A 21873-nucleotide genomic window follows, 5' to 3' on the forward strand; every position below is an offset into this window, starting at 1 on the left:
ACATGTATGGCTAGTAGCTATTCGCTACTGTATCGAACAGTGCGATTATAAAATTTTTCCATCATCACAGAAAGTTCAATGGGACAGCACTGCTCTCGGCTGTTGCAGATTGATGAGGCTAAGGAGGCATGACAACTAAAGGCAATGTGTCATCCTGGATTGAGCCCTGGACCACAAAAAAAGGACATCAGTAGGACATTTGGTGAAATTTAAATAAGGTCTGTAATAATACTGTTGAATCGGTTCCTGTTTAATAATTGTACCATGGTATGGAAGATGTACATATTTGGGGCCAAACTTGTTATTATCTTGCAACTTTTTCATAAGTCTGGAGTTATTTAAAAACAAAAAGTTAAAAAAATGTATACACACACATTTATTTCTCTAAAAGCATGTCTACCACCTGTTAGGTAGGACAGTGAGAATAGTTAGACCAGTGCTTCTCAAATTTGAACAGGCATACAAATCATCTGAAAATCTTTTTAAAATGCAGATTCTAGTTTAGTAGTTCTGGGGTGGCTCTTGAGAGTCTACTTTTTTTTTCTTTCTTTTTTTCTTTTTAAAGACAGAGTCTTGCTCTGTCATTCAGGCTGGAGTGCATTGGCACAGTCATAACTCACTGCAGCCTTGAAATTCTGGGCTCAAGCAATCGTCCTGCTTCATCCTTTCATGCAGCTGGGATTACAGGCGTGTGCCGCTGCATCTGACTAATTTTTTAAATTTTTTTCGCAGAGTCAGGGTCTTGCTATGTTGCTCAGGCTGGTCTCAAACTCCTGGCCTCAAGTGCTGCTCTCCTACTTTAACCTCCGGAGTTGCTGCTCAGATTTTACATTTGTAACAAATGATTGGGTGATGCCTGTCTTGCTATCCAAGGAACATAGCTTGAACAGCAAGATTTTAAAGAACTGTGAAAATTGTGATTCTTATATACATAAACCCAACGGTAAGGCTGCTAACATAGGAATGTTAGTCATAAAGGCAGTAGTTGACCTTATTTGGATTGGTCATGTTCCATGAATAGAGTGGAAATGTGATTGCTGATGTTCTGAGACAGTATCTTCTTGTTAACTATCAGATCCTGGTGGTTATGTTTTGCTGTTTAGTTTTGGTTTTGTGCACTCACAAGGGAAAGAAAAAGTCAAGAAATCTCATGGTGCAATTTCAGCATACATCAGCTGATTTTCATATTTATGGAAGACTAAATGTAACATAAAACATTCCAATGTACAGGTGTTGACATTTTTGAATAGCTTCCATTTATAGCTTGGGTCTAACTCTTTTCGCCTAAGGGGAGGCGAGTTGGAGGACTGGTAGATAAATATATATTACATAAATCTTTGTGCACTCCCCACACAAGATCGTTACTTTTGGGTTTTCCAAATTATTCAAGTGTTTTATCTTTCCCCTTTGGGGTTTATACCACAGGTGAGAACAGGGTAAGTGGCCCTTCTCAGAGACTTATACCAGTATCAAGCCTACTTTTTCTTTCCTCATATTTTCAAGCCTTTCTTTTGTTCTTGAAATATAACACTTACATAATGACTCTAATATTGGAAGTTTTACATGGATTTCATTTTGCTGCTGGTTTTATTTCTGGTCCTCTCTCCTGGTGCTTTGTTTCCTTGTGTGTTTTATGGTTTTTAACATTAATATGCTGTTTATTTTTCTTGATCTGTGAAACATTTTTTGAGGCCTAGGATGAAGATGAGTTCCTCCCGGAAGAAAGTTTATCTGCCTTTATTAGATTCCTTGGTGATACTACTGCTCTGGAACTACTGTGAATTATCAGCTTGCAAGTTTTGGAATTTTGTTGTAAATTCCTGTAAGGGATGGTTCATGATTATGAATGCTCATGTGGGACATTTTTCTCCTTCCTCCCACCATCAAGTTTTGAGACTGGGCAATTTTCTTTAAAGCCTCCTCTAAAAGAAATAGGGGTCAGGTTTATTTCTAGTTTACCCTTATATTGAAAATGCAGCCCTTTGAAGACTTGCTCAGTGGAGGTGGGGGTTGGGAGTCATGTTAGACTTTCAAGACCTAGACTTTGTTGTCTGTTCTCAGAGGCCTGAGAGTCTAGGAACACTGATGTTCGAGTTCACCCAGTGTAGCAGATGACATCAGAGTGAACTCCCTTCCACTGCTCTCATTACTCTCTCAGCTCCTTATTCATTTAGGGATTTTTTTTTCCCCAAGTAAGTTTATGAACTAACCAAATATAATGGCTTTACCTTCAACATGCAGGCTTTCAAAAATCTATTGCTTTGCGCCCAAACTTTGGCTTTGGACATTCAAAGCTAGACTTTCAAGATGAGGAATGCCTTTCTCTTGGCCTCTTGTCCTTGGTGCAAAGCAGTTGCAATTATCCTTCTGTAATCAGTGCTCTTCACAACCATACCTCCCTGAAACTAAGAAGGATTTAGCCTCAATATCTATTTGCTTTAAAGCTCGAAGCAGATGTAGGGTAAACAAACAAACTGTAAATGATAGAAACATTAGTTAATATAAAATTATTTATTTGCTACAAAGATGTATTTGACTATTTCTGGTATTTCAGCATAGGAATTACTGATTATTTATTTAACTAGTCTCTTATTAATGAGCATTTTAATTCTTCCCATTTTTTTCCCGCTATCCATGTTGCAACAGTGAGCATTCTTGTACATTTATTTTTGTATACATGTGCAACATTTCAGCAGGATAAATGTCTACAAGTAAAATTACTGGATCAGATAGTATGTCCATTTACAATGCTGATATTTATTGGTTAGGGCAATATTAAACAATAAATTGATGTAGTGATCATCTTTCACTAAAGCAAGCATGTGTTTCAGTTTCAATTTCAGGGTAACACACTTGTATTTCACACACACATTTCTGCCCTCTATCAGAAAGACGCTTAGATATCTAACTGTGTAATTATCTTTTGTATTCCCAGCTTTCCCTTTAACAATTTTTTTTTTTTTTTTTTTTTTTTTGTCGCCCAGTGGCACGATCTGGGCTCACTGCAAGCTCCGCCTCCCGGGTTCACGCCATTCTCCTGCCTCAGCCTCCTGAGTAGCTGGGACTACAGGCGCCTGCCACCACACTCGGCTAATTTTTTTGTATTTTTAGTAGAGACGGGGTTTCACCGTCTCGATCGTCTCGATCTCCTGACCTCGTGATCCGCCCGCCTCTGCCTCCCAAAGTGCTGGGATTACAGGCGTGAGCCACCATGCCTGGCCTTTAACAATCTTTAATGAGTGTACTTAGAGGAATTCATGGATTGTTAGCAGTGATACAACTTCTGTGTAAATTTTAAGCTATTTAATAATCCCAGATGGATCCTTAGTTTGCACTTCTCCTTTTTTTAGACAGGAGTACCACTGACTACAAACTTATGGATAGAGCTATGTGTTAACTCTGAATTAAAGTCAGTCTTTAAGTGCTGTTTTGAATCATACACTGAACTCACAACATATTAGAGGTCTAAGAGATCTTAAAGGTCTGTAACCAGAGTGCCCCAGTTTATAGTTTGGAATGCAAATAAGGGACTGCTCAGGAGAGGTCCCAAAGTGCAATACGTGAGCGTCACATGCCCAAGGAACAGGAAACAGTGCTTTTGTTTGGGAGCCCCCTCCCTTGATATTCCTAGGGTCAGTTCTGGCCACTTCCATTTCAACTCCTGATGTCTCAACTCAGACACCAGGAGTGTCTGTCTCTGATGCCCCACAAGAAGCTGGTGGCTCCAGAGGAAGCTGCTGGTGTAGACCCTGCCTTGGATGACTGTTCTTTTCTTTTTTTTTTAATTTATTATTATTATTATACTTTAAGTTCTAGGGTACATGTGCATAACGTGCAGGTTTGTTACATATGTATACTTGTGCCATGTTGGTGTGCTGCACCCATCAACTCGTCAGCACCCATCAACTCATCATTTACATCAGGTTTAACTCCCAGTGCAATCCCTCCCTCCTCCCCTCTCCCCATGATAGGCCCCGGTGTGTGATGTTCCCCTTCCCGAGTCCAAGTGATCTCATTGTTCAGTTCCCACCTATGAGTGAGAACATGTGGTGTTTAGTTTTCTGTTCTTGTGATATTTTGCTAAGAATGATGGTTTCCAGCTTCATCCATGTCCCTACAAAGGACACAAACTCATCCTTTTTTATGGCTGCATAGTATTCCATGGTGTATATGTGCCACATTTTCTTAATCCAGTCTGTCACTGATGGACATTTGGGTTAATTCCAAGTCTTTGCTATTGTGAATAGTGCCTATTGTGAATAGTGCCGCAATAAACATACGTGTGCATGTGTCTTTATAGCAGCATGATTTATAATCCTTTGGGTATATAATGGGATGGCTGGGTCATATGGTACATCTAGTTCTAGATCCTTGAGGAATCGCCATACTGTTTTCCATAATGGTTGAACTAGTTTACAATCCCACCAACAGTGTAAAAGTGTTCCTATTTCTCCACATCCTCTCCAGCACTTGTTGTTTCCTGATTTTTTAATGATTTCCATTCTAACTGGTGTGAGATGGTATCTCATTGTGGTTTTGATTTGCATTTCTCTGATGGCCAGTGATGATGAGCATTTTTTCATGTGTTTGTTGGCTATATGAATGTCTTCTTTTGAGAAATGTCTGTTCATATCCTTTTCCCACTTTTTGATGGGGTTGTTTGTTTTTTTCTTGTAAATTTGTTTGAGTTCTTTGTAGGTTCTGGATATTAGCCCTTTGTCAGATGAGTAGATTGCAAAAATTTTCTCCCATTCTGTAGGTTGCCTGTTCACTCTGATGGTAGTTTCTTTTGCTGTGCAGAAGCTCTTTAGTTTAATGAGATCCCATTTGTCAATTTTGGCTTTTGCTGCCATTGCTTTTGGTGTTTTAGACACGAAGTCTTTGCCCATGCCTATGTCCTGAATGGTATTACCTAGGTTTTCTTCTAGGGTTTTTATGGTATTAGGTCTAACATTTAAGTCTCTAATCCATCTTGAATTAATTTTCATATAAGGAGTAAGGAAAGGATCCAGTTTCAGCTTTCTACTTATGGCTAGCCAATTTTCCCAGCACCATTTATTAAATAGGGAATCCTTTCCCCATTTCTTGTTTCTCTCAGGTTTGTCAAAGATCAGATGGCTGTAGATGTGTGGTATTGTTTCTGAGGACTCTGTTCTGTTCCACTGGTCTATATCTCTGTTTTGGTACCAGTACCATGCTGTTTTGGTTACTGTAGCCTTGTAGTATAGTTTGAAGTCAGGTAGCGTGATGCCTCCAGCTTTGTTCTTTTGACTTAGGATTGTCTTGGCAATGTGGGTTCTTTTTTGGTTCCATATGAACTTTAAAGCAGTGGATGACTGTTCTTTTCTAGGGAGCCAGAGAGAAGATCCCCAGCCTTTGGATAAGTTCAGCCAGGAGAGGGCTCCTGTGAGACCTGGCCTGGCCTCCCATCACTAGAATCCCTTCAATTCACTCACATAGCCACTTCTCTAGGACTCCAATCTGCCATCTGATTCTTGGGTTGGGTCTAGACCCAGTGTGCACTGTCTTATAGCTCCAAAAGCACCTTCCTTTTCAAATGCCTAAGTCTGCAGAGGCTGGTCTGGTGATCCTATGTTTTCTCTTTGGTAAGGGCTTATCTGAGGGTCTCATGGCCCTTTCCTGACTCCAGGCCTTGCTCAGGGCCACCCCTAGTCCACTCTGACTAGTTTTAATTTTAGAGACAAAGTGCAGGGGTCTTGATCCCTTCCTCTAGGAGAGTCTTGGGCTCCAAATGCAAATTTGGCTACTCCCCTTTTCACCCCAGCAATCTTCAGGCTCTACATATCAGCGTTTTCTTTCTTTCTCACACAAAGATATGAAATTCCATTTTACCCAGCCATCCTACTGGAGAGCATTTAAGTCCAGTGCTCTCATTTTAAAAATGAGGAAACCCCAGCACAGAAAAGTTACTTACCTAGGATGACACACTTGGTCACGATAGACCAGAGGCAAGAATTCTTGTTGTCTAAATCATAATATAGGACTCTGTTATTTCCACTGAAATGTTTCTGTTTTGTGAGTTTTTTTCCAGTGAATTTTGAAATCCTAAGCCACATTCTCTTTCACGTTCCTGGCCACATTCCACAGTGCCCAGCTGAAATATGCTCAGTCTTGCTGGGTGCTTTTATGATTTGCCTAGTGGTGATTTCCAGAGTCAAAGCCAAACCACTCATTAAAAGCAGCCACTATTTTGGAAAGCCCACATCATTGTTCCCCTTCATTAGAATGAATAATCAAGAGCTAGCACTGAGCATATTTGCTGCCCTAGAATGTGCTTTGCTGCCTCTCCGTGACCCAGTGAATCTAGAAAATACTTATGCGACAGCCCAGCATTTGAGGTATGTTTCCCTTCCCACAGTTCCCATGGACTCTCCATTGGGTCAAACCTTTTGGAGATGTTTTTGATTCCATTTCATCTTGAACATTTGCCACTTGATGAACAGCTTAGGGAAGCAACTAGAAAACAGAGTAAAGAAATCCATCTGGGCCGGGCATGGTGGCTCAAGCCTGTAATCCCAGCACTTTGGGAGGCCGAGACGGGCGGATCACAAGGTCAGGAGATCGAGACCATCCTGGCTAACACAGTGAAACCCCGTCTCTACTAAATAATACAAAAAAATAGCCGGGCGAGGTGGCGGGCGCCTGTAGTCCCAGCTACTCAGGAGGCTGAGGCAGGAGAATGGCACAAACCTGGGAGGCGGAGCTTGCAGTGAGCTGAGATCCGGCCACTGCACTCCAGCCTGGGCGACAGCGCGAGACTCTGTCTCAAAAAAAAAATCCATCTGAAAAGTGGTCTCAATACCCTGGGTCTTGGTTCTTGACCCCTGGGGCTGGTGTTCTTACTTGTGGCATGGAGTTCTCAGCATGTGCCTATTCCTCAGGCTGATAGCTAGTTTTGGGTGGGGAATGCAGTTTGAGAAGGTACTAGTCAGGAGGGAGGGGGTGTAGGAGGAGAGTTCATATTTAAAATTCCTTCTCTTGAGGAATTCGATTTCAAAAAGCCCAGAGTTCTGCTATATATTGGCAGAATACAATTAGTCAGCTGGTCTAATGTTGGGTCAGGATTGCCATTTTAACAGAACACCGTTCTCCAAAGACAGCCTTTAGCATTCTTTGACAAATATGTTTAAAGAAATCATTTTCATCTTGATTTTTTTTTTGTTAGTTAACATGCAGTGAAAACTTAAGTCTTGATTTACATCTGTAGATTCTACTAAAAATTCAATCTGTTACCCACATCTGATCACATCTCTCTAAGAGGTTCTTTGTCCTGGTTGCACATTGAATCACCTGGGGAATTTAAAAAATTTCCAATGTCCTGGCCACACCTCAGAGCAATTAAATCAGACCCTCTGGGAATGGGACCCAAGCATCAGTACTTTTTCTTTATTTATTGTTAATTTTTGTAGAGATGGGCTCTTGCTATGTTGCCCAGGCTGATCTCAAACTCCTGACCTCAAGTGATCCTCCTGCCTCAGCCTCCCAAAGTGCTGGGATTACAAGCTTGAGCCACCAAACCCAGCTGGCATCAGTACTTTTTAAAACTTTCTGATGATTTGGTTCTGGAGTCCGAGTTGAGAACCACTGCCTAAAAGTTGCTACCTGAAGGCAATAATTTGCCTGAATGCTACACTCTAAGCTTTGTGAGGGCAGAAACTGGTTTGGTTTACTCTCACTCATCCTCAATGCCTGCAATACGCCCTGACCCATAGTTGGAGTTTAATGAATATTTATTCATGAAATGAATTAATGCTTATTCAGAATTTCATTAAGATGTAGATAAAAAAATGCTCTGCCTTTTGCCTGGGAGTGATGTTGGAAATCCTTAATCACTGATATGGCCATGACACTTGATCAGAGTGTTAGAGGCCTCTATGTGCCCTGAATCCTTAAATTATAGGATCATGGGAGGTTTAGTGTCCTGGTGGAGGGGCCTCATTGGCCAGGACTGTAGGGACACTTTGGGGAGATCAGCACAATAGCTATTTACCAACTGGAATGAAAGCATTTTAATATTTTAACAATAGGTCCAGCTGTACACAGCGGTGGGAGAGCAGGCCACCATGGTTTACATTTTGATCCTTCTGCTGTTAACAGGGGATTTCCTAGTCTGAAGGCTATATGCGTTATAGCTATATGTGTTCTGTTGCTGTCTTACCTCTCAGACTTCACCTTATATCACTCCCCAGACCCTCTTCTCAGCAACACTGGCCTTCTCTGTGTTTCTTCAACACGGCCAATCTCCTTGCCTTAGGGCCTTTCCTCTTGCTATTCAGTCTGCTGGATTATTTGCCCAATGGGAGGAGCTGCAAAGTCATGTTACAAAGGGCATAGATTCAGAGAAGGGATGGCAGTCGCCATTTCTGTACTCTACCACGTGGCCCCTTCATGTAAATGCTCAGCATCTCAGATTGCTTCTTCATACCTCTTTTCTTCTCCAAAATGCTACCTGGGTATAATAAAGAAAAAATGTCACTTGTGTGGCATTATAGTCTGAGAGAGAAAAAGGTGTCCCTTCAGTTGTTGCAGTTTCTCTTGGATCTTCTTTGGTCTTAGCTAGAGAGTGCTTGGTCCCAGCTGCCACTTGCAGTTGAGCTTCAGGCTCCATCCCTGGATGTTCTGCTCATGTTTGGTGCTGATAGTTATGACAGTTGAAACTTGGAATAGTTATTTTTGTCTTGACTGGGTCTAGATAACTGGGACTCATATCCTTCTCCTTGGCATTGCAGACTCTAGAGGCTTTTGCATTTAGGTTTATAATTCAGCTAATATTAATACTTTTCCAACTACTTATTCAGAGGTACCAGCATTGAATTACCTTAACTTCCTCATTCAAAATCAATTGAATATAATAAATGTGTGGTCTATTTCTGGACTCTTTAATCTGTTCCATTAATCTATTTCTCTATCTACCAATACCACACTGTCTTGATTACTGTACCTTTATAATAAGTTTTGAAATCAGGAAGGATGAGGTTCTAACATTATTCTTTTTACTGCTTTTACTTAGGTCTTCTTTAATTTCTGTCAGCAATGTTTTATAGCTTTTGGTATATATGTCTTTGCTGAATTTATTCCATACACATATATTTAATTATATATAGATGCACATATCACATTTTAGTGCTACTACAAGTGCCAGATTTTGTGGCTAAATATATGTAACACAAGATTTATCATTTTCACCATTTTAAATGTACAGTTCAGAGGAATTAAGTGCATTTACATTTTTGTGCAACCCTCACCCACAGCCCATCTCCAGAACGTTTTTCTCCTAAGCTGAAACTGTACCACGAAACACAAACTTCCCAATTCTTCAACCCGGGCAACTACCATTTTACTTTCTTTCTCTATGATTTTGACTATTATAAGACCTCATATAAGAGGAATCATACAGCATTTGTTCTTTTGTGGATGGCATATTCTACTTAGCATGGTGTCTTTAAGGTTCATCCATGTTATAGAATGTGTCTGAATTTCTTTTTTTTTTCTTTTTTTCTTTTTTTGTTTTTGAGACAGAGTCTCGCTCTGTTGCCCAGGCTGGAGTGCAGTGGCACGATCTCGGCTCACTGCAAACTCTGTCTCCTGGGTTCAGGCAATTATCCTACCTCAGCCTCCTGAGTAGCTGGGATCACAGGCACCCGCCACCACCCCTAGCTAATTTTTGCATTTTTAGTAGAGACGGGGTTTCACCATGTTGGCCAGGCTAGTCTTGAACTCCTGACCTCAGATATCTGCCTGCCTTGGCCTCCCAAAGTGTTGGGATTATGGGCATGAGCCACTGCGCCCAGCCAGGATTTCTTCTTTTTTAAGGCTGAATAATATTCCATTGTATGTATATACCCTATTTTGTTTATCCTTTCATCTATTGATGGATGCAACAATATTGAATTACCATCTATTGATGGAAGCAACATGGGTTGCTTCTGCCTTTTGGCTATTGTGAATTATGCTTCTATGAACACAAATGTACAAATATATGCTCGAGTCCTTGCTTTCGATTCTTTCAGATATATACTTTAAATGTGTGTGTGTGTGTGTGTGTGTGTGTGTCTCTGGTGGGGGAAGGACTGTCATAATCCAGTTGGCTGGGGTCCTGGATAGAACAAAAACAGAGAGAAGACAAATTGGTCTTTGTCCTCCTGGAGCTAGGATATACTCTTCTCTTGCATTTGGACATCAGAGCTCCAGGCTATCCAGCTTTTGGATTGCAGTATTTACACCAGTGACACCCCAGGTTCTCAGACTTTTAGGCCTGGACTGAGCCATACTAATGGCATCCCCTTGTGGATAGCCTGTTATGGGACTTCCCAGTCTTCAAAATTGTGTGTGCCAATTCTCCTAATAACCCTCTATCTATCTATCTATCTATCTATCTATCTATCTATCTATCTATCTATCTATCTGTCTGTCTGTCTGTCTATCTGTCTGTCTGTCTGTCTATCTATCTATCTATCTTTCTTTCTTTCTTTCTTTCTTTCTTTCTTTCTTTCTTTCTTTCTTTCTTTCTATCTATCTATCTATCTATCATCTATCTATCTATCTATCTATCTATCTATCTATCTTCTATCTGTCTATCTATCTATCCATCTACCTATTTATCTATCCATTCTATTGGTTGTGTCTCTCTGGAGAACCTTGACTAATTCAAACTTCAGTTTGCATCCCTGTAGCAGCTGCTCTCTATTAGATATCATTGGGTCTTTCCCCAAACGTGTGCAGCCTAGCCTTCAACCAATAACCCAAGGAAGACCCACACGGACTTTCCCCCACCTACTTCACAACCAGGCAACTTTTTATTCTCTCTGATGCCCTTTGTTCTCTCTGATGCTCTCAGCTCGCATTTCATCTCCTTGCATTGTGGTCACAAAAATGCTGCCAAGCCAAGAGCCAGGGTGAGTATGGGTCAAAGCTTACAAACTTTAGGTGTTTCCTTTTGCCAAGGAATATATACATATATATATAATATTATAATATATATAACATAAATATATATATGTGTCAAGGACCCATATTTTTGTTATCTTTTCCTTCTGCCATTTTCCTATGTGTTATGTTTTCAACCTTAGTTTGTTGTCTCGTGGTTGCAAGATGGCTGCCACTGCTCCAGACGTCACATCCTCACATAGGTGTTTTCTAGGTAGTAAGAAGGAATAGGTCTGTTTTCCATTTATGATTTTATCAGGGGGAAAAACCATGCTCAAAATCCTTCCAGAAAACTTCACTTAATGTTTCTTTAGCCAGAAATGAGACTCTCCCAAATCAATCACTAGTAAAGGGCAATGGAGTCTTCCTTCCTTCCTTCCTTCCTTCCTTCCTTCCTTCCTTTCTTTCCTTCTTTCTTTCCTTCTTTCTTGCCTGCCTGCCATGGTGTCACCCTGTCCCTAGGCAGAAGGGCAGTGGTGTGATCATAGCTCACTGCAACCTCAAACTCCTAGGGTCAAGCGATCCTCCCACCTCAGCTTCCCTAGTAGCTAAGACTACAGGTATACACCACCACACCTAACTAATATTTTTTGAATTCTTTGTAGAGACAGAGTCTCACTGTGCTGCCCAGGCTGATCTTGAACTTCTGGCCTCAAGCAATCCTCCTGCCTCAGCCTTCCAAAGAGCTGGCATTACAGGCATAAACCACTGTGCCTGCCCTGGCTGGGCAATGGATTTTGTAGGCCAATAATGATTCAACTTTTGAGGTAAGGTGAAAGGCCCTTATCTTTCTGAGGTAAGATGCCTTTAAAGTAAGGTGAATTTTGTTGTTCATTTTGCTATCTGAACAAGATTAAGATTTTATAAACTAATAAAGAAGAAAAAATGGTTGTCGAAATAGCAACCAACAGTGGTTGAATAGTAAGGCTTCTCAACCCAGATTTGGAAATTTCTGAAGCTCATATTACAAATAAATTAATAGAATAGCATGTTACCTTTGACATCTTATTTCACCTATCCATCCTGCTCATGGCAGCCAAACTTATCTTCCTGACATACAGATTTGATCATGCTAGAACTTTGCTCAAAAACTTTGCTGGCTGCCTATTGCTACAAAACAATCTCCAAAGCATGGCATGCAGTACCTTTGGGATCTGACTCCATGTTAACTTTTTAGTATTATCTTTTAGTGTAATCCCTCTCTGTCCTTGTCATGCAACATTTGCCCTTCCTCTGACATGCTGTGCATTCCTGTGTCTGTTATTGCTGGCAATGCCTTTGCTCTCCTTATTTATTCCTCAATCCACCATTCTTTGGAGACCCAGCTGAAATGCCACCTCTTCCATGATGCCATTCACAGTATTTCCAATTGCAACTGATCTCTATTATCTCTGTGCTCCTTTTGTACCTACCATGCCCCATTGTAGGATATGTAGTGGCAAATGTGTTTAGATTCTGTTTTACTCAATTGTGTATCCTTACATTGCCTTCTAGAGGGATGGCAGATACACAGCACAGAAGCTACAAATCCCCATTTGTGAGCCCATGGAAGATATTACTATATGATTACAATATGATTTTCCACTAAGCCTAAATGTATGTCAAGGCATCTCAGGACATTATTAATTTATTAACAACTGCTTCTGGTAGTTATTACTAGTGGATTACATGAAATCCACATTCTATCTCTAGCTACATTTATGGCCTTGTTCATAATCAAAGCTTAATGCTTTGGTTAGTTGAAGTGAATTTCACTACATAGATTCCACGATTGGTTCCCACCAATGACTACATTTATTTGGGAGATGGTAGAAACCTAGAGGATTATAATGCTATAGCATTACAGCATGTGGCAGAGCAAACCACATGGAAGAAATGTGCTAGTAAGAGAAATAAGTTCTTGCCAAAGGGAAGCCAGACTGTCAGACCTTTTTATTTTTTTTTTCTTAAGAAACCCACCAGGAAACCTTGTTATTTTCTTGGTTTAAAATCCAAGAATTAGATAAAACTATACATCAACTTTGTAGGCTATGTTCTGGGAATCTCATGGGTCAAGGGAAGGAGTGAGGGTGTTTCTGAATGTCACAATCCATTTTGTTATTATGGGAAAACTTTTATCAGACATGGCTGCAAGATCCCCCCTCGGGAACAGCAGGTATCTACAACAAAGAAGATTTTTTAAACCATACAGTCATGTCTAATGTTCAGAAGTCAGTTTGGGAAATGGCAGAATAAGCAGGGCTTCTTTTTTTTTTTTTAAAGATTAGGTCAGTTTTGAATGTTTATCTATTTTTTTGAAACTATTGTAAGGCTGCACTGTCCAATATAGTAGCTGTTAGTCACATGCAGGTAAATTTAAATGAATTAAAATTAAATCAAATTTAAAATTTAGTTCCTCAGTCACAGGAGGCACATTTCAAGTGCTCAACTCCATATGTGGTTAGCAGCTACTGTATTGGACAGAGCAGATACTGAACATTTCCATGATCACAGAAAGGTCTACTGGGCAGCGCTGTTCTAATGTCTCCCATAAAAGTATTGAACTCCTGTCAAATGTAGGTTAGGGTTTTTGCAGAAGTTTTAGCTTCTATGCACCAATTAAATTCTTCAGTATTACCATTAATTATATTATGTAACTTTAAATAAAAGTTATACCCAAATCAATGCTTTTCTCTTTAGAGGTCTTTCTGTTTATTGTCTCATTCGAGACAAATATCAAGAAAGTATTTACAGTTAGAAGCCTGTGTGGTAAGCAAGATTCTGTTATTTATTTTCTGTTGTTTCTTTATGGTGGTTAATGTCTTCCCTGATCCATAGAGTTGCTTTTTGCAACCCTCTGCATTCTAAGTTGGCTATGTACTGTTTGGTTGTGTGAATGTAAATTGCCTAGCATTTTGCCTTACTAAGGAAGATATAGAAAATTCACTTATTAAAGAAAAGGACTATTGGGAAATAATGTGCCATAAGGCTCCTAACTATTCTGGAATACTTTTATTCTTACTTCTGTCTCTTAAATAAAAACTACTGTCTATAGAGAGATGCATTAAAAATAGGCCACATACAATATGGTTAACACTTCCACATTAGTTTTAAAAGGAGTTCATTTGAAATGAGTTAATCTAGGTTATGGTGGTTATTCAAAATAGAGTTCATTCTTTGTTACAATTCAAAGCCATATGTTTACTTCATTTATTCCTGTAAAGATAAGACAATTTTTTTACTTACGTAAGGTCAAATATGAATATAAAGAAATAAATGTGTTGGGGCTTAGGAGTCAAAATCTCGTCTTTCTTTCTACCCCTATGGTTCTACAGATTATTAGCTTTCCTTGTAATTTCTTATTAAGGTACCTCTTTGAATAAAGTCTAGATGGGCTACTTAGTATTCATATATTCTCTTTATCCACATGACACTGAGTCTCAAAACTTGGTATATATTTGTAACAAATGAACCAAAATCTTCCCTTTTCAGCTTTATCATTGTCATGGCAAGTCCTTTTCAGAGACAGCTGTATTGAGGTGGTAAATCCCATGGCTGAGTTTGAATCCAAGTTCCATCACTCCTGGTTGTATGGAACATAAAAGTTACTTGATGTTGTGTACTTCACTTCATCTCAAAGACGAGCTTGATTTCCAAACCTCCATCATCATAATAAACAGTGATATTATTTTTCAGTTGGGTTCCAAGTCTAAAATTCATTTTTCTTTCTGACTTAAACTTGTAAAATTTAAATGCAGTTTATATACAGTGAAACAGATCTTAAGTATACAGTCTGATGAATTTTGACACATGCATACATTGTGTAACCCACTATCAAGATATAGGAGATTTCTATTGCACCAGTAAGTTCCTTTCACCCTTTCCCAACCAGTTCCCAAAACATCCACATGAGGCAATCACTATTTTGATTTTATGACTATAGCTTACTTTTATCTGTTGTGGGATTTCATGTAAATGGAATCATACAGCATGTATTCTTTTGTATAAGACTTTTCCCATTTTCTACTAATTTTTTTTTTTGTTTTACTTTCTACTAGAATGTTCCTTCCATTTACATTTTATGTAGAATACCTGTCTTTAACACATTGAAAAATCATGGGTAGAAAGGTTAATTTTAAAAGTCTAAAAGAATGGCTTGGTGTTTAGGAAATGGCTTTATAATTCCTAGCTACATGACCATGTGAATTTCGGCAAGTTACTTAAACTCTCGGAACCACACATCACTTTAAAGTGATTGTCATATTTACCTCACAAGTATTTTTTATTAGGATGAAATAAAATCATGTATGTGAAGTAACCCCACTTGTAGGCACTAAAACATTGTCAATTCCCTCCTCTTTTAGGCCAATAAATACTATAGTAGTAACCAACCTGTCGTTTGTCCATTTGTGACTGAGCACGTATCCTTCAATTACAAAGAACATATTACTGTTGGTGCTTAGCAGGCTCAAGTCAAGGTTTTTCTCTTATACAATTAGAGTTTATATTTATTGACCCTTTATTTCTGTATAGCTCACTTAATCTTCATTGCATCTCCTATGAAAAATAGCTGGCATTATCTTTATTTTACAGATAAGGAAACCAAAACTCAATGTGGCTAGCTTGTCCAGAATCTCCCAAAGAGTTGGTAAATGATGAAGCCAGACTCTGGCACCAAAGCTTGCACTTTTAATGAGGCAATGATGAATCAATCCCCTGATGTAGAGACAAGGGTGACCAAAGACCCTCAAGTTTGCTGCCACTGCTCTGCACCCAGGAGAATTTCCAGTACAACTTGGGCAACCAGGAACAGGCTGGACAGATGTATGCATTCTCCAAAGCTCTCTGTATGTTTTCTGTTGCCTGCTCAGGTAGTGCTTGGCTGTGAATTGACTATGGTCCAATGGCTCCTTTGTTGTTCACTTACTCATGAGAAGGTGTGTGCTGTTTTGGCCATTTATATATGCCAGAGACTATTCTGAGCACTGGAAGTATAGCAATATGCAAAATAGACCAAAAAATTCTGGCTCAAATGGAAGTTACATCCTAGATGGGGAAGATGGACAATAAGTGAATGAACAAACAGGTCTGTTTACTTATTTAATGTTGGGGACAATAAGTACTTTGGAGAAAAATAATATAGGGAAGAGGAACCTGCAGTGACAGAACATGGTCTTTATTCTTCTAAATTGGGTGGTGAGGGAAGGCCTTAATTAATTTGGGGAATTGATAAGGTAAAGGAGGTGAGGAATGAGCCACACAGATGTGGAGCAGATTGGGAGAGGGTGTGTTCCTGGCGGAGAGAAGAGCAAGTACAAAAGCACTACATCAGGAGGCATCTTATAGGAATAGTCAGGAAGCCAGCGACCCTAGTGCACAGTGAGCTGGGGGAGAAGAGTAAGTGGGGTGTGATAGGGGCCAATCATGGAGGGCCTTATTTGACATTTAAAACAATTTGGCTTTTATTATAAGTGTGATGCAAAGCCATTAAAGAATTCTGAGCAGAGAAAGCACATAATTTGGCTCAAATTTTTAAAGGATCGTTCTGGCTTCGGGGTTGAGAGCGGACCATAGGAAGGCAAGGCTGGAAGCAAGGAGACCAGGTAGGAGGCTGGTGCAGTAACATAGGCAAAAGATCGTGTTGGCTTAGACCAGATTAGTAGTAGAAGAGGTCATGGGAGGTGGTTGGATTCTAGATATGACTTGAGGCTCGAGCCAATAGGATTTGTTGACAGACGGGTTGTGGTTTGTGAAAGAGTGACCAAGATGTCGGGGCTTTTGTCCTGAGTCAGTGAAAGGATGGAATCACTATCAACTAAGATGGGGAAGGCAGGGAGAGGAACAGGTCTGGGGAGGAACAACAGGATCCATTTTTGGACAAGTTGATATGAGATGCCTGTTAGACATTAAGTGGAGATGTTGGGTAGGTGGATGAATATATGAGTCTAGTGTTTGGGACAAAGTCTGGGCTGAAGATGCAAATTTGGGGAATTGTTGGAAAAGAGAGATTCAAAGCTAAAGGCTAGATAAGCATACCTAGAGTGGGGGTGTGTCGACAGAAAAGGGAAGTCCAGTTAGAGTCTCTTTGGAACTGATAAAATGTAAGTTAAAATAAAAACCATCACTCAGGTTTTCACAAAAGTTATTGGAGAGCTTTTATTCTTACTACCATTTAGTATTTTCATTATATTTCTAGCTTATTACTCACTCACTCTTTTCCTTACTAAACAGGTTCTTATTATTTTGTCTTTAGGATGAAAACCAGTCCTGCAGGCCACTTGTTCCAGATCTCTCACAGATTAATGGGCACTGAAGTTATAGTTGATCTCTTTTTGAAAGTACTCTCCACTCTTCAACTCTTTGTAAGTTAAGAGGAAGTCAGGGAGGCCCAAAAACAAATATTTTCTTTGGACTCTAGGGCTTTATCAATGTGAGGAACAGAGTTTTAGTTCAAAAAAGTCTGCTCTCTTGTGAAAAGTAAAGAGAAGAAACATTTTGACTGTTTTATTTTAATCTGTGACCTTGAGAACTGCCTTCATTTTATAACTGGAGAAGCAAAATCCTATTTTGTTGAAAAGGACAGAAATTATCCTCCTACTATCCTAGATGCAATCACATAATTTTCAGGTTGTTTCAAAAAGTCAGCTTAAGAGTCATATAAAGATGAAATGAGAGATAAAATACCCGGAAATGTTTTGTTCCAGTTAGTGTGGCTGCATAACAAATCACCGTAAAATTTAGAGGAATAAAACATTTATTATACTCTGTAATTCTGTGGGTAATGCATTTGGAATGGGCACAGCATGAATGGCTTGTCCTGCTCCACAATGCCTGGTCATCAGGTGGAAGACAGGAAGGCTATGCACTAGAATCATCTGAAGGTTCACTCACTCACTCGATCAGCAGCTGCTTCTAGGTGCCAAATGGAGTCATAGTTCCTTTCCACATGGGCTTCTCATGTGGTCTCTCTGCATGGACTAGTTTGGACTAGTTTGCCACCATGCTGCCAGTTAGTCCAGCGGTAAGTGTGCCCTAAAGGGTTAGTTCCAAGGGTGAGTGCCCTAAAGGGGAGCCAGTGGGGCACTGTGTGCTTTGCATGGCCTAACTTCAGAAGCCACACAGCATCACTTCCTCTGTCCTCGAAAATTGGTAGGGGTAGTCTCAAACTCACCCAGGTTCAGTGGAAGTAATAAAGGTTCCACATTTCAGTGGCACGAGCGTCAACCACATTGGAAGGGGAGCATGTAGATGGGATATACAGATTGGAGCAGCCATCTTTGCAAAAATACAATCTGCCAAAGATTTAGTGACTATCAGGAGCATAAACTATTAGATTTTCAGTCTTTTGCCTGAGAAGTAGAGAGGAGATAAACACCTCTGACAGACTTGGTGAGGCAAGAACTTTTACATTGATTTTAGAAATATCCTTTTTAAAAATTTGTTTTAATTTTTGTATCCCTATTCTGCAGACCATGAAAATGCTGCTTTGGAAAGGGTCTGTCTGTATCTCAGGTTCACTGTTTCATTAGGACAGCATTTGTACAGAGTGTTGCTGTGTGACAAGCTTCTCACAAGGGCACAAGGAAGTGACATATTGTGGAGATGCAAACAATTACTGAAAGCCCTCGAGAGTGTGCAGTTATCACCCACAGGAGAGCAGAGAGAAGCTCTCCTATAGAGCCGACCCCGTCCCTGATCAAATACTAGTGAATTCCCCTACCATATCCTTTGCTTAACATCTACCAATTTCCCTCAAGGCATGTGAAGAGAGAATTAGACTAAATCATACCCTTTATCCCTGTAGATTGAGATCTAGGGAAACAAGCTTGTCTTTCCCCACATACAAAGTCATTGCCCTGGACCCATTTTTAGAAGTGATGGGTGGTTTGGTCTCTGTTAGATGACAAACTGAGAAGATTCGGAATTTCTAGATAAAGACTGAGAGAAAAATGATTGATATTATTGGTGTTATAAAGGTTCAGAACAAAGTGAACACAAATATGTGAATAAAATTTGGGGAGTTATTAATATTTGACATGATTTCCAATTCCCAAGCAGTGAATATGCTATGAATGGAAGCATCAGGATGCTGTTTCTGGCTTTGCCCATAACAGTCCCATCAGAGGAGATTCTAGGCTCCCTACCAACCCTCTTGAACAAGATGACACTAAGCAGGAAGAAAGCTTTTTAAAAATAAAAAGTGCCTAGATCATAAAATATTAATGTTGATCTCAATGCTTAATGCAGTTTGAATAAACCAGAGTTTTGCAGTTTTCAAAGTATCATACAGCTAAGGCAGAGCTTTATTGATTGATTTTTATCAGCCTCTGAATATTGGAACCTTAGAATGTGGGACTATCAAGTTTCTACAAGTGTTGGGATTTGGCTGTTTGAGTGGCTGCAGGGGCAGAGGCATCCAAGGTCAAGATGGGTGTTATGAGAGCATTGTAGGGTCCAGGCTGACGTGATAAAGGCTGGGAAGTATTTGGGGGTCAGGGGAAAGTGAGAGAACCAAGGATGGAGAAGTTAGTTTTCCTAGGAATGGGTCACCTCATGGAGGCACTGTTGAAAAGATCTGGAAGGAAAGTAGCAGTGGGAGGTTGGGTTATGGATGAAGAAGTCCAGACCAGTTACAGGATAAGTTTAGAAAAAAAAAAAAAAAGAAAGAAAGAAAAGAAAAAGAAAAAAGAAAAAGATAATGTGGGTCAAAGGTGGAGAACTTACATTTTGGTTGCTGGGAGATAATGTGAATTTTGTGTAACTCAAACTCTCAAACAGAACAATAATTTATGTAGTAAGGTAAGTCTCTGGCTTATGTGGTAGAGGCTTTTAGTGCTTACTCTATCCTGTTCACTTCTCATCTCAGCTTAGTGGAGGTTACTCTTGCCCTTCCATCTTTTGTTTGGATGGAGTCATGTAACTAGTCTGGCCCCTGGGTTGTGGGCAAAACTGATGTGTGAACCAAAGTATGTAATTATTGGTGTTATGACCTACCACTCCTTTTCCTCTGCTATCAGAAGCTGAGATATTCTAGATGACAGAGACTCCAATATTCTGGGTGCTAGAGTGAGGACAACGTGGAGTAGAGAGTCCCCACCCATAGACCCGCTGATGTGAGATACACATCAGCAAGAAATAACATATTGTGTTGAGCTACTGAGATTTTGACATAGTTTATGATCTCAGCATAACTTATTCTGAAAGACACAATTCAGATGTGCATGTATTATCTATTATTTTCTATAATTTATTTCACTTGACCAACAAGTCTGCATCTCATTAGAGGCTGGCCAGGGAACTTAAAATGTGCCAATTAATGGTAACAGTCTCATTTTATATGCATATTCAAGCTCTTAGAGCTTCTTCCCTGGATAATACAGTATCTCGGCATAGAGGGCAGCTCATTTATCCTTGTGACAGAGGGGAGAAGAGGGCTTTATGCTCTTGCTGTTCCCTGGATACCCTACTGGCTTCAACTGCAGAAGCTGATGGCTAGGACTGCTGCTGATTCAGTTCTATTTAGGTTCTCCTTGGCCTTGCTAGGAGAACAGGCCCTCTCCTAGGTCCTCAGCTCTCAAGTCTCAGCTAAGCCTTATCCAATATCTTTGCCCAGGATGTCCACTCCATGGCCCATGTCCATCCAATGGAGTTACTTTTCCATGGCCTGGTAATCTTTACTCTCAGCTACAATTTTTGTGCCCCTCATTGGCCTGTGGGCTTGTCTGAATCCTGTTTTTGTTACCTTCTCTCTATCTTGTATTTCTATCCTTTCATCATCCACTCCTAGTACCTGAGCTAAGGAGCAGAGGGATGGGAGCACTGGCCCCTTATGAGATTAAGCAAACCCTTCCTCCTGCAATCTTTTCTTCTCAATCTTTTTTCCCCTCCAGATGGGGTATGACCTGCCCTGTCTGTTGGGGATGCCCCCTAAGGCATTCCCTTCTTCCTGTTCATCTGCAGACATCTTTGTTCTAGTTGGCTCTGCCTCCTTTCCCAAGGCATTAAGCCTCATGGCTTAGTCTTAATAGTGAATATGATTAATGAGGACAATTTTTTTGAAACTTTGGGTTAACTTTTAAAGATAATTACATTCGCGTTTATAAAGTACTTTCTCCATGGAAATTCTGCCTACTAGCCTGACATTATTGGCATTTGCTGCTCACTTGGCAGTGAATCTCGTGGCCTCCAGTGTGTGGTCAGCCTGTTGAGGAGTGTGGACTCACCTGGGGTAGATGCTCATGGTTCAAGTTGGTGAGTCAACTAGGAGAGCTTTTGGATCATTATATATGAAATATTTGTCTAGTGAAATAAGTCAAGAGTTTAGCCTCAAATTCCCATGGGAATCCTATGGGAAATACAATCCTTTCTCTTAGGTCTGCCTTGTTTTCCTGAACACCGTAGCCCAGTTTCCTCTAGGGGCTCATTCACAGAAAGTCATGGCTGATGCCAAGACTAGCAAGGATCAAATGAATAAATACAAAGACGTACAATTTTTTGAACTTTCTTTTGGTCACAGCTTTGTTCTGTACATTGAGGCTTTGAGTGCATTTTGTCTTAAGACAAATTCTCCTTTTTGTATAGGGCACATTGTCTAATTCTGTCCCTCTCTAATGGGGTATGTACATAAATATGAGGTCCATGGATCATTTTAAGTCAAACCCCTGGGAGTCTTCCCGTTTTAAAGCCTTGAGGATGGTTTGACCTGGAGACCGTTAGTTGCTTTTCATGGAAAATAATAATTACTCAAGAGCTTTTAAATTCTGTTTTTAGTTTGCTGCTGAATTTTTTTAGCCATGTATGATCTTGTATTTGTTGAACCCAAGATACTCTTTCAAGTCCCCACCAAACAATCAAATTATATTTCAGAAATATGCCATCTGTCTTTGTCACTCTCAGATGCTAAAAGCTTGTGTTAGATGAGAGCTGCTACATTTTTCTCTGGTGGCA

The 21873-nt window shown here is 40.0% G+C and overlaps 1 long non-coding RNA gene across 1 annotated transcript in view; it reads left to right on the forward strand.

Annotated features, from left to right (window-relative positions):
- The window catches only part of LOC106997117 (uncharacterized), a 163145-nt gene that overhangs the window by 79431 nt on the left and 61841 nt on the right, over nt 1-21873 (forward strand). The window contains exons 4-6 of the long non-coding RNA XR_003727106.2: nt 11553-11714; nt 15520-15750; nt 17180-17288. This is a non-coding gene — a long non-coding RNA (uncharacterized LOC106997117). The remainder of the gene's footprint in view (nt 1-11552; nt 11715-15519; nt 15751-17179; nt 17289-21873) is intronic.

Source organism: Macaca mulatta, chromosome 2 (assembly GCF_049350105.2).
Source record: "Macaca mulatta isolate MMU2019108-1 chromosome 2, T2T-MMU8v2.0, whole genome shotgun sequence".
In the NCBI taxonomy this organism is placed as follows: Eukaryota; Metazoa; Chordata; class Mammalia; order Primates; family Cercopithecidae; genus Macaca; species Macaca mulatta.